Source organism: Eublepharis macularius, chromosome 5 (assembly GCF_028583425.1).
Source record: "Eublepharis macularius isolate TG4126 chromosome 5, MPM_Emac_v1.0, whole genome shotgun sequence".
In the NCBI taxonomy this organism is placed as follows: Eukaryota; Metazoa; Chordata; class Lepidosauria; order Squamata; family Eublepharidae; genus Eublepharis; species Eublepharis macularius.
In genome coordinates, this window is record NC_072794.1 from 106,007,193 (window position 1) to 106,019,917 (window position 12,725).

Consider the following 12,725-nt stretch of genomic DNA (forward strand, 5'->3'; position numbering starts at 1 on the left):
ATCCTTCCTTCGTCTTTCTTCTTGCTTTTCTTCCTGAGTATAATGGGAAGACTAGACCAGAGGAGCTAACTACAGAAATGTTAAAAAGTAAAATTTTCAAACACAAGCAGTGTCAGAAACAGCAGTTATACCCAGCTTATTTAAAGTTGCTATTAACTTGCCTGACTGGAGCCGTCAAATTATAAAACTCTCTAGAAATATAATGCTGAAAGGGACCCCAAGGTTCATCTACTCCGATCCTCTGCACAATGCAGGAAATTCAGAGCTACCTCCTGCCCTGACCCGCAAGTCCCCCATTTACCTCTGTTCTATGCCTAGAGGAAAGGGGGGGGGAACTTCCAGGATTTCAGGGCCAACACAGCCTGGAGAAAAATTCGTTGCTGACCCCAAAGTGGCAATCGGCATTACCCTGGCAACATAAGAAAGGGACACAAGAGCCAAGCACTGGCTCATCCCTTCCTGCCCACCCTCTCACAATCTGCCTAAATTCATACCAAGTCATAGAATCAACAGTGCTGTCAGGTGGCCATCTAGCCTCTGCTTAAAAACCTCCCCAAAATAAGAGAAACTACCACCTCCCTAGGAAGCCTGTTCCACTGAGGAACTGCTCTGTTAGGAATTTCTTATGTTTAGCCCCAAACTCTTTCTTTAATTTTAACCCATTGGTTCTAGTCTGACCCTCTGGGGAAACAGAAAACAACACCACTCCATCCTCTGTGCCAGGGGTCCCCAATAGGGTTGCCAGGTCCCCTGGAGCCCAAACCAGGGAATGGGGGTCATGGGGGGCACATGGGGAACTTGCTTCACGCACAAAGTGCATACGCTCTGGAGCTCTTGTCACACCAGGAGTGACGTAATTCCTGGCTTTACAAGGAAGAGCTCTACACCATGCGGGAGTGCACTCCAGAGCTCCTGGGCTCATTTCCAGCACTCCCCACCCCTGCCAGCCTGGTAGTGGAGGCTGGTAAACCTAGTCCCCAAACCTTTTCAGCTTACGGGCACATTTGGAATTCTGACACAGTGTAGTAGACACAGCCACAAAATGGCTGCCACAAAATGGCTGTTACAGGAGACAGCACCAGTCACAAAGTGGCTGCTACTGCTTACCTTCTGTCATACAATGAAAATCCTTGTGCTGTGGAAACACTTTCTGCCAAAGCAATGTTTTTAAAAATCTGCACAGCCAATGAATACTCCAATGGCCAATCAGAAGCCATGCTTTGCAAAAGCCCCACTTGGTAGAGTCATAGGGTTGCCAGCTCCAGGTTACGAAATTCCTGGAGATCTGGGGGGGGGGTGAAACCTGGAGAAAGTGGGGTTTGTGAGGAAAAGGACCTTGGCATGGCATAATTCCATAGAGTCCACCCCCAAAAGTAGCCTTTTTCTCCAGGTGAACTGATCTCTGTGGCCTTGTAACGAGCTTTTGCTCGTGTCTGAAACTAAGCTTCTACTAGCCAAAAGAAAGATGTATCTTTTCTCTTGGAAAGCTTTCAGCAATTAGTTCTCAGACCTGTCAAACAGGTAAGTTCTTTGAACCACCTGTTTATCAGTACATTTATTTATATAGGGTTCAATATTGTTTTGCAACTCTTTATCAAACACACAGACACCTGTCTAGAGTTTATTTCACTTTATTGAAAATACACCCTAGTTTTTTAATGAAGCAAGTAATCAAAATATAAATGGTTATTAATATAAATCCTATAAAAACAGAACACAGAAAAGCAATAAGAAATAAGTTTACTAACATTTCTTAATAAATTCCAAGTTTAACATAATCAACGTTTCTATGAAATGCATAGGTAAAAAATAAGTTCTCACCTAAATTCTCTCAAGAGATTTCTTCCATCAGAGCTCTGCCATTCTGAGTTTGCAATTTTATAAGTCATCATATGCAATTATTTAAGGTCTATTCACATGATAGCACAAACAAACGATAATTGGTCTGATGCTTCACTGAATATTCATAGTTTCTATTGTACAACCTTCCAATTAGTAAAGAATTACGTTATACTCAAACTTACAAAACAAAACTATAAATCTCTGAGAAGTGTCAGAAAAAGTTGAGAGATCACCATTGGTTGAATCTCTGATAGAGGAACATTAATCTCGATAGAGTCCACTATTTTAATTAACTGTCAAAAGATTAAAGCACACCTGTTAGAATCACCTAACACACAGAAAAAACACACAGATGGTTCATGCAAAGTCTGAAAATTCATCTAGAATACAAGTGCTTGGCCTAGTATTGCTCAGTACTAATTATTGTCATGTGGTTTTATCTATATTGGTGCAACAGCCTGGAGACCAGTTGTAATTCCGGGAAAACTCCAGCCACTACCTGGAGGCTGGCAAACCTATAGAGTCACCAGATGGCTTCCTCCCCTCAACTTACCCTTTTCCCCCTTTATGCGCATGCTTCTGGCCCCAGTGTGGAGTGCAAAAGGCCAAGTGGCCCAGTGAGCAGGGGTGTGCACCATGTAGCAGGCCGGGCAGGTAAGTGGGCTGGCTGCTCTCTAGGCACATGGCATGCTGGCCCACTCACCTGCACAGGCATGCCTGCAGGTGTCCAGTATTTGTTTCCCCTAGATAGTCTGACAAAAAAAAATGGACTGTCTGGGGGAAAACCAGACACTCAGGCCGTTTCCATATACCCTTAAAGGGATGGCACACTAACAGAATGCTGGCGAAGGCTCCGTTTGCAGAACGGATGTGGGCCATTTGGTTTCCGTCTTTTTCTGGGACCGCAGAAAGAGTATTCCAAAAAAAGGCACCCCAAAAATTGTGCCCATGGACACCATGTTGGGGACCCCTGCTTCATGTGACAGTTCTTTAAATACTTAAAGATGGTTATCATATTACTCATCAGTCACTTTGTCTAAAAGCTAGATATATCCAGCTCTTTCTATCTTTCCTCATAGGACTTGCTGTAAAATTATAAAGCAAAGTTACTCCAGTCTAAGCCCATTGAAATCAGTGAGCTTAGATTGGCGTAACTCTGTTTAGGATTTCACTGCTGTTCTCCAGATCCCTCACCATCTTTGTTGGCCTCCTTTGGATATGCTCCAGCCTGTCAAAATCCTTCTTAAACTGTGGTGCCCAAAAGTGTAACTAAAGCAGAGTAAAGTGATAACTATCACTTCACATGATCTGGACACTATACTTCTGTTGAGGCAGTCCAAAATTGCATTTGACTTTTTATCCACTACCTGTGTGATATATTAATATTTAAAGTGTCAGGAAACTGCTAGGCAAATGGGATAGTATTTCAGAAGTCTTAGCCCTGCTTTCATCATGGCTGCTTCTACAGTCAGTTGCCATTTTTTTCTGATTGGGCACCTGTGCATTTAACAGCTGTGCAACAGGCAGAAATTCATTAGGCAACTTTTCCCCCTTTGCATCAATATGCCATGGAAAACTATACCAGTTGCATTTCTGTTTACCAGCCTCCCATTTTGGACATTCTATGATAGTGTTATAGACTGAGAGGGTAAAGGTCTTTCAAATCTTTGGAGGTTAGAATGTGGCAACAGAATTATTTGGATTAACTTCAGGTATTTTCATACCTATTATGCTTAAATACCCTATTATCCCCTAGTAGGAACATCAGCAAAGTAAATTAAAATAGCTGCTATCAAATAACTGTTGGTCCTAAGGACAAAAAAAAGTTGCAGAATCCCTCTGAGTATTCACAATAATTGTGCCTCAATAAACAGGTTTTTAGCTGATGTGTTGTAATAAGTAACATGCTTGGGCATGTTATATTTGAGAGGTTACAACCCGATCAGATGCAGAGTTACTTTCTTCTAAGTTAATAACACTGGCTATTAAAAAGTAGAATTATCACCATCTAATTTGCTTAGCATTAGTTGTATCAGTTGAAGTTTGTTCTCTCTTCTGATCATTAAGTACCTTGTTGGTCAAATCTGGGCATGCTACAACTTCATTTGGAGTCAAAGAAACTGCTGCTAGGTTGCCAGTTTTGTTTCTGGCAGAGGACATGTGTATTTTAACAGCTGTGGGATAGGCAGGAATTCAACAGATGCTGCTTCCCCATCAGTACATTTCTATTATGCTTTGGTATCTTTTGAATCTGTGTCCATTGTACAACTCTTTGAAGCGTAAGTGCTTTTCCAGGGAAACAAAAGTGGCAATATTCCATATCTAGATGAAAGCAAACATTGATTCAAGATGACCATTGTCATCTTAAAACAAAATAACCTATATATAAAATATATGATGAGGCACATGATCCTTAAACATTTCATGACTGTGAAATACCTTCAATTCATTGTTCCTGTCACTGCTCCCTTGTATCCAGTGACCACTCAGACTCCATGCCGTGACTAGCTGTTTCTTGGATTCTGCTCCTGTAGGCCCCCCCTTGGCACATGGCCATATAGAAGAGAGTTCCCTTGTTATGCCGAGGGCTCTCCTTCTGCTAAACAGAGCAGATAAATTGTGTGTGCGTGTTTTTAAATTTGAGTCGAGGGCATGGGAAACCATTGCTTTCATGCTGGGATGCCGTTATTTCTGAAAGTAGCACTGAATAATTTGAAACAAAAATTCTCTATATATTTTTCAAACGCTGTTGAAAGAGACATCATTTCTACAACCAGAACAGCTGCAGCAGCTCTATTTCTTTTACTGTCACTTGCCTTTTCCCCAGTAATGTTCATGGAATAACAGTATGCAGTATGCAGAGGATGGGGTGGATGTAACTGAGCAATATGTTTTGCATTCAGGTGGTCCCAGATTCAATTCCTGGCATCTCCAGGTACAAGCAGCAGGTGTTAGGAAAGAGCTCTAGCCAAAACCTTGGAGAACTGCTGCTGATCAAAGTAGACAATACATGCTAGATGGAACAATGGGCTGACTCAGTATAAAGCAGTTTGATATGCAGATGTGTCTGTCCTGAAAGCTAGGCCAAATGATAAAAACCAAGTATATTTACAGAAGCTGCTCCATGATTCACCATCACTTCCTAGCACAAGAGAAGCTGGTATAGGATTTTCTCATACTTCCACTGTGGCTTTTATATCATCAGAGTAGGGGTGCTTAAACTGTGGGGTAGCCTCCCCCCTTTAGGAAAGATTATGTTTAACAATGGAGATGATGTTGCAGCAGGTAGTCAGGATCATTTTCCTCCCAGCTGCAGAGGTTAGCATAGCTGCCACCCAAACTGGCATAGTATTTTATTTATCTATTAATTAATGCCATTTATACTCCACCTTTCTCGCTGAGATGGCAAGTTACATAGTGTGAGATTATATCGAGGAGATTTCAATAAACAATGCCATAGGGTATATAAATACAAATTTACAAAGACATAACATCAGCAAAATCCAATAGAGTTGAAGAAATGCTGAAACAGAGCACCAGTAATTATATAATTGACATTAAACAATCTAGAACAGAGCACTCTAGCCATCTCTTACAGAGAAAGTCACTAGGAATCATTGAGTTTTGTGACACATTTAAAGACCAACAAAATTCTATTCCAACATATGCTTTGGTGGAAGAGCCTTCTTTTCCAGATACAATGCTGCAATTTTATGTAGTGAGTCATGTATTTATTTATACCACACCTTTCTCCCCAGTGAAGACCCCAAGTGACTTATGTCATTCACCTCCATTTTTCCTTACAGCAACCTTGCGAGGTAGGTTAGGCTGAATGTGTGTGACTGGCCCAAGGGCACCCAGCAGGCTTCCATGGAAGAGTGGGGATTCAAAACTCAGTCTCCAAGATCAGATACTCTAACCACTACACCACACCAGCTCTCTCATAATCAAAGTGACTTCCCACTGAAGTTTCTTTCACACATGCATCTGCAGAGCACTTATCCCAGGAAGCAAAACAGATGTGATGTTCAGAGATTACTCCAGAGTTTTTAAAAGACTAATAGCTAGAGCACAGAGGGTCGGACCCAGATTAAATGTTGACCAGCAAAATGGAAATTTCCTACCTCTCCCTGTGCCCATAGATCTCCAGTGCTGCTTCTGGGATATACAGGATCCTGAGGAATGACATGAGAGGGGGGGTCTGCAGCAGGAAGATCCAACCTGGGTTTTGATTTGCAAAGGGGGTGCAGCACAGCTGGGGAGAGGGTTTAATCTTTCCACCTCTGAACATTTTTACCACCTGAAACTTCCCCACACAGTTATTAGTCCTGGAAATTGCTCATACTTTTTTGCCTTTTCGAGGCTAATAAAGGGCAGGAGACCAGCCATTGGCTTTATGCACAGATATCTCTGTGTTAGATTGCAGCCTAAATTATGTGGCTTGTGTATTCAGCTTGCAATGGACAAGGCAGTCATAAAATCTCCTCGCAGCTTGCTTTAGGCTTCCAGAATATCAGTATCCTCAAGACAGAAGTTTACAGCATTTTGTGCCCAGTCCAGATTCAGACTGTTTTGGTTGTGTAAATTTACTCAAAGAAAAGGTTCTAGTTGGGTTCTAGTTGGGTTCAAAAGACAGTCTTCTGCAAAAGCAGCTCTTAGATCCTCAATCTGCAGTCATGCAAAATATGCCTTTATGCAAGGATAGATTATAAAGAGATTCCAACAATGGAAGCACTGGAATCCCAAAGGGAGTGGAGCAGGCAGGCGCCACATTAAATTTCATATCCAGAAGGACGTTGTGGGTTCATACAGCCAGATCAGTTGCGGCTATTTGACCCAGGGTGTACTCAGTAGCACCCAACTGTGGGAAGTAGATTTAATGAAGGAAAATATTTTATGTGCCTTTACTATTGCTATGCATTATTATTCTCAGGAGCTAATGTAGTACTTGTAATGCAACTTGCAAGAGAATGAGACTTGAAACAAAATGACCAAAGCAGAATGTATGTTATATATGTTAGTCACTGTGAAGATTGAGACCAGCCGCTGTGAAGCTTGCTATAAGGTAGTTACACATGCATCTGTATTCACTATTAGCCAGACACTGCTCCTAGATTGATACAGAAACTACTTTGTAAAGCTGTTCATGGCAAATGTAGCAATAGAAGAATGGACGCTGTATCTTTTCCGGTGGATACGGCGTCTGTCGGAAAAGGAGTACGTCCGGTGCTCAAAAAGACATTGATATGCATTTGCAGCCGTGACTGATTGGTTGAAACAGAGTCGACTGAAACTGAACCCAACAAAGATGGAGGTCCTATACTTGAGCCATGGAGGACTGGATTCGGGACTCCGGCTCCCGACCCTCGATGGGGCACAGCTTGTGCCTGTTCCGAGGGTTAGGAGCCTGGGGGTGATCCTAGATACCTCCCTGAAAATGGAGGCACAGGTCACAGCGGTTGTCACGTCTTCTTTTTTCCATCTGTGGCAGACCAGACAACTTGTCCCTTACCTGTCTACCTGTGACTTAACTACAGTGATCCAGGCAACGGTCATCTCTAGGTTGGATTACTGTAACGCACTCTACGCAGGCCTACCCTTGTGCCTGACCCGAAGATTACAGCTGGTGCAAAATGCAGCGGCGCGCATCATTATGAAAGCACCGAATAGGGTGCATATTACACCAATATTGCGCGAGCTGCATTGGTTGCCAGTGGAGTATCAGATCAGGTTCAAGGTTTTGGTATTGACCTATAAGGCCCTGTGCGGACTGGGGCCAGCGTATCTGAGGGACCGTCTCTCCCCGTATATTCCCCACAGGACCCTCCGATCAGGAGAAAAGAAATTACTATCAGTCCCTGGCTCCAAGGAGGCCCGCCTGGCCTTGACTAGACCAAGAGCTTTCTCAGTCTTGGCTCCTACCTGGTGGAACACTCTGTCTACCGAGACCAGGGCCCGGCAGGATTTACTATCTTTCCGCCGGGCCTGTAAGACAGAGTTGTTCCGCCAGGCTTATGGCTGAGGGTGGGCCTCCACTGGCTGGAGGATATAACATCTACTCCCCTCCCTATGAGAGCTGTCCACCACTGTTCTGAAGCTGCTGCCATGTTTCAGTTGCACTGCTGCACTTTCTGTAATCGCCACTAAAAAAAAAAAGAGTGCTGCTATTTTTAATATCTTTATACAATGCTTTTAATGTTTTATGATAATGTTTAATGAAATGTTTTAAATGTTTTTAATGCTATTATCCAGCCTGGGCCTGCTTGTGGGGAGGGCGGAATATAAATATGATAAAATAAATAAATATTGTTCTTATTGCCCCTGACAAAGCTCTTGTGTGTGTGAAACAAACCAGGCTAGCAGTTTGTCGGGCAAGTTTGGAACCATTACCTCCCCACAAAGACTGCTTAGCTGGACAACTGGCTTATTACGTCATGGAATATAATCTAGCCACATTGACGTAATGGGAGTACAACGGGCAAGTGGAATTAGTAATAATTGATTGCAATTTACATGGACTGTACTACACATAGACTACCAGACATACCTCAGATGTTTGAATGTTGAATGAATTATTACTGTTTTGATTATCTGTATGAAATATTTTTGATATTTTGATACATTGTATTTATCTTTGTATATTACTTGATTCAGTATTCATAAACAGCACTGAGCACTTCAATACACTTAAAATTCATTGCTATACATTGTATTCGAGAGAGCTTTTACTTCTATTTTGGCTTTGGTTGCTCTCCCTTTAAGAAGTCTCTCTGTTCAGTCAGCAATCATTGTATAACTTGATACCACATGACTTGCATGACTTACGTAGGACTGGCTGCTGGGATGGCTACTGTTCAACAGCAGCCACCCCATGAAAGCCAATGTTGTGTAGTGGTTACAGATTCAGATTCAGATATGGGAGAGCCATGTTCAACTCATCACTCTGCTATCAGTGTCCTTGGACCAGTCACTCACTCTCGACCTAACAGGATTATTGTGAGGATAAAATGAGAGAAGAATTATGTAAGCTTTGGGTCCCCATTGTGGACAAAGGCAGGATATAAATGAAATAAATAAATAATGAATATAGCTAAAGATAAAGGGTAGGTTGGTTGGTGAGTGCATGGGAAGGAGAAAGGGAAGCAGGAAAAGGTGAGGATATGTAGGTTGTCAAAAGAATAGGAAATAATCTGGTAAGGGAGGTACAGGGGGAAGTTAAGTGCCCCACATCCTTCTTGGTTTCCCAGTATGCAACTGGGCTCAGCCCGGTGGCTATCACCATGCAGAGAATTCCCAGAATGAGGCTGCTACGGAAAGAGGAGGAGGAAAGCTGAATTTGGGGGGGGGGAATTAGGTTGGCCAGTGGGAGGGAAGGAGAGAAAGAAATGGGAAAGGGGCAGAACTTAAGTGGGAGTAAAGGGAAAGAGAAAATAGTAAGGCAGGAGAAAATGAGATGGATGCTAAAAGTGGTTTACAAAGGCCAAAAGAAGCACTACAAAAATTTAAACATCTTATATTGGTGGTTGTCAAACTTTTTGAATTAGGATCCATTGCTAACCTCACTGCCCTTTAGGTGGCTCAGTTACAAAGCAGTTCCACACTGCTTTCATTCATATACATATGCACACACACACACACACACATAATTACAGACACACAGGCTGTATTTTATGGCCGTTTCACACATTAAGCAGAACAACCCCAAATTTGCCACTGAGCCTCTTTCAGCCTCCTCTCCCAACTCGTTCTTCCTCCTTGCCTTGCAACTCACCTGTAAGAGAGCGGCAACTCACTTTTGGATCTCAACCAACAGTTTGAGAACCAGTAACCCACAATAAAGTACAGTCTAATAAAGAAATGACCAGTACCAAATCTCAAATACTGTCCTGAAGAATAAGGCCATTTCATAACATCACATGCTCATCATGAGAGTAGTCACTTGTGTTCAGGTGATTAAGTTTTGCAGTCCTGTTTGCTGATCTAAAACGTGGAGGCCTGATCACAGTGTCTGCTTTAGCACTGTTGCAGTGTGTGATGTGAGTAATCACTCACCAAGAGAACTGTCAGAAAGGGTGGAACTGACTTCCGGTTTGGGATCCATGGAGGTCTAACGCAGCTCCAATAGTGGAGCTGACCGGGCTGCCGTTTCCAGCGGCCGGTGGGGCAAATTCAGCCCGCGGCCACCTGCTCCCAGGCGGGGAACAGGCAAAGAACGCTCAAGTACCTCAGGGCGCGTTGATCTCGGGAGAGGGGGGGTTCTGCGCTAAGGATTCTCTCTCGTCCCTTGAGGTCCCACCCTAAGATAGGTCGGCATAAATCTCTGCGGCAGATCTGGGGCCAGTGCGACTGGCATAAGATCTTCATGCCCAAGCTTCAGCAGGGGAAATTAATTTCGGAAGAAAATTTGGAATCGAAGCAGTGATTACAACCCAGAAAGACGTGTGAAAAGGTAAAGATCACTATCTCTCAAACCGGGACAGACTGTTTAAAGTAATGAGGCTTTAAAGTGAACTTTTAAACTGCAACAGTTGGACTATATTGAGAAAAAGATCCGGCAAGAATTTGATTAGAAAAAGGACTAAGTTAAAGAAAGTTATTGAAGAAAATAGATAATTGTTTACCATACCTGTGGTTATAAAGTGATAGCAAGCTGTGAGAAAACTTCTACCATCGCGAGAGCTGCAGTGGAGAGTCGGCAAACAGGAAGTGCGTAACAGTGATAGAGGTGCCTGTGAGAGAAGGTCCCCATCGAAGAACAGGAAGAAGGGAATCGCCATTTTTGAAAAGGGAAGGGCATTGACTTCAATAGGAGCGGAAGTAGGACATCTTGGATTATAAAAAGACTATAGAAAAACCATAGAGAAAAGACGCCCGACATTTTGGACTTTGTAAGTGTCTCTTGTTTATTTTAAGAACCGGGACATTTAAATTATTTCAAAGGGATATTAATTTAGACGCCACGGAGCTAAGGAAACGTGCAGACTCGTGGGAGCGAGGTAAATCAAGCCCCACGATGTCGAAGAAAGAGTGGCAAACAGCTATTGAGAATTTGGACAAAAAATTCCTGGAAATGTTAAAGGAACTGAAGGAGACAAAACAGGAGTTGGTGAGAGAAGTTAAAGATGTTAACGAGACAGTAAAAAACGAATTGGCAGAGGTGAAGAAGGGAATGGAAACAATACAAACTGATTTACAGGCAGCGCAGCAGAAAGTTAATGTTGTGGAAAAAGCGATGGAGAATCTTACAGAGACACAACGAACAGATATGAGAGTGATAAGGGGGAGAATGGCGGTTGCGGAGAGTAAATATATGGAGAAACAGCTGAGGTTTCGAGGTCTGCCGGAAATAGAGACAAAGACAGCACAAGAACAGGTGACTGAAGTGTTAGCTGAATACCTGGGAAAGGAGGAGGAGGAAATTGTGGCTATCCTGGATGTTGTGTACCGAATAAACTCCAGATTCGCAGCCCAGAGGAAATTACCAAGGGACGTGATTGTGCAATTCACGACAAGGAATATAAGAGAAATGATAGTGAGTAAACAGTTTCAAGATCCATTGGTAGTCGATGGCAAGACGATTATCATCATGAAGGAGCTACCCAGATCGGTGTTGCTTGATCGGAAAAAATATAAAGTGCTTGTGCAGAATTTGAAGGATATGAAAATAAGATATAGATGGGAATTACCGGAAGGGATATCTTTTGAATTTGGAGGAATGAAAAAGCGCATCAGATCTGAATTTGAGATGGAAAAGTTTATGAGGGACAATGAAAAGGACTTACCAACAACAAGGCTAGGAATATGGAGTGTAAAGTTTTATCTTGGAATGTAAATGGACTTAATTCACCCAAAAAGAGAAAAAGTACTTTCCACTGGCTAGTAAAACAAAAATGTGACATTGTATGTTTGCAAGAGACCCATATCAGAAATCAGGATGTAAAATATCTTAAAGTGAGTAAGTTGGGCATTGATTTTGTAGCGGCCTCAAAAAAGAAAAAAAAGGGAGTGGTACTATATATTAAAGAGGAGCTACAGCCAAAATTAATGATTAGAGATGTGGAAGCCAGATTTATAGCAGTGGAATGTACATGGAATTTAAAAAAAGTGTTGGTTATCGGAATTTATGCACCAAACGGTGCTAAAGAAAGCTTCTTTGAGGATTTAAGGAAGCAACTAGATGAACTTACATATGATCAGATAATCCTTGCAGGAGACTTCAATGGAATTACAAATTTGGAACAGGACAAAAAATCAGTAACTGCACAAAAGAAAAGAGGACTTTTGCCAAAGACGTTCTTTGCATTAGTGCAGCAGGAAACTTTGGAAGATGTATGGAGAACGCGGAATCCCACAAGTAGACAGTATACATTTTTCTCCGCAAGACACTCTACTCTATCACGTATTGATATGATCTGGGCCTCAAAGGATTTAGTGCTTTGGACTAAGGATGTTGAAATAATGCCCATGGTAGGCTCAGATCATAATCCAATTATGTGGAAGTTCGGGAAAAGAAATAAGAGGAAAGGATGGAGAATAAATGAGGATTTGCTACAGGAGGGAGAAAATATGGAGATGCTGAGAAGGGGAACTAAGTTCTTCATACAACATAATATGAATCGAGAAGTACCAACCAATAAGGTCTGGGATGCATATAAAGCAGTGATTAGAGGCATACTAATGGATTTAAATGGAAGAGCACGAAAGAAACGAGAGGAGAAGAGACAGGAGATTATGGAGAAAATAAAAGCCAAAGAAATACAATTAAAGAAAAGACCAGGTAAGAAGAAAATTTATCAGGATATTAAAATTTTACAAGAGCAGTTGACGGCAATGAACAATAGAGAATTGGAATGGAATTTGAAAAGAATGAATCAAAAGTCGTT